General features: G+C 36.8%; 1 non-coding gene across 1 annotated transcript; it reads right to left on the reverse strand.

Moving 5' to 3' along the window:
- Positions 1-871: 871 nt before the first annotated feature.
- On the reverse strand, positions 872-978 carry LOC128035786 (small nucleolar RNA R71). Its single transcript, XR_008192335.1, has one exon. It is a non-coding gene; the product is annotated as a small nucleolar RNA R71 (small nucleolar RNA).
- Between the last annotated feature and the right edge of the window lie 401 nt (positions 979-1,379).

The following is a 1,379-nucleotide window of genomic DNA, read 5'->3' on the forward strand; positions in this document are numbered from 1 at the left end:
CCCTTGGGTACAATCCTCGAAGTACTCACTTACTCCATTTGTAAAACTATATTACAACTAGACCCGTATACTAGCAGATACCACCTCATAATTTAATATTTTATTGTTGTATTCACACTCTAGACATTAGTACGTCCAGAGGCAGTCAAGTTGTTGGCACTGTTGCCGAGGAGGCAACGTCACTAGGTTAATTGTAATTTTTGCACATAAAAGAATAATTAGGAAATTTCTTGGTTATAGATACGATTTTATTTCATTTATTATTACTAACATTTTCTTTCTAGGTTTAGTGTATGACTTGCAATAGGGGCACACCTATTGTAGTAGCCATAGATCTAAAGAGAATAATATGAAGAAATCATCGATAGCAACAACAACAGATGCTAGATCCACCACCACCAACTGCGTGTAACATACCACGTGAAAATCCACTATTTGAGGATGTTGACAATAACACCCACCAGCATCATAGCTTTTTGCAAACATTCAGATGGCTTAGAATGAAAGAACTTTAAGGGATTATGCCTTACCAAGTCTAGATATGGTTTAAGAAAGTATAGCAAGGCCGAAAATTATAGCTAATAAATTTGAGATAAATTTGGTTATGATTCAAATGATCCAAAAGAATATGTAGTTTAGGGGCACTATGACAGAGGACCCTAATCAACATTTAAAATGATTCCTTCAACTCTATGATACTTTTAAGTATAATGGGGTCACTAATGACGCTATTTATCTTCAGCTTTTCCCCTTCTCCTTGATTGATAATGTTTTTTCTTGGTTAGGCTAGTAGACACTAGGGTCTATCACAACATGGGATGAACTTGTTGGAAAGTTCTTACAGAAGTTTTTTCCAATCAGCAAAGCAGTACAACTAAGAAGAGAGATTGATGTTTTTGGACAAATGGAGGGAGAAATTTTCTATGAGGCATGGGAATGGTTCAAAATGTTGATAAAAAAATGCCCACACCATAGATTTCCTAAGTGGATGCGATCGCACTTATTTTTTAATGGGTCGGACGCAAATGCACGATCTGGATTAGACGGTGAAGTAGTAGGAGCCCTTATGAATAGAACATTCGAGAATACATACGAGATCATTGAGAATATGGCTCTAAACTCCTACCAGTGGCCAATTGAACGACTGACATATATTAGAAACCCACTACAGTAAAAGCTATCCAAGAGGATGATAAGTATCAAGAGTTAGTGGATAGACTCAATCGTATCGAATCGGCTTCTACTCCATCTATGCATGGGGGAGACAAACTGCTCTTCCACTATATCAACAACTCGACTAAGGCTTTAAATTACATCAAGAACAGGGGTGAAAACCCTTATTCGAATACATATAATCCCAACTGGAGAGATCACTTAAA

Source organism: Gossypium raimondii, chromosome 12 (assembly GCF_025698545.1).
Source record: "Gossypium raimondii isolate GPD5lz chromosome 12, ASM2569854v1, whole genome shotgun sequence".
In the NCBI taxonomy this organism is placed as follows: Eukaryota; Viridiplantae; Streptophyta; class Magnoliopsida; order Malvales; family Malvaceae; genus Gossypium; species Gossypium raimondii.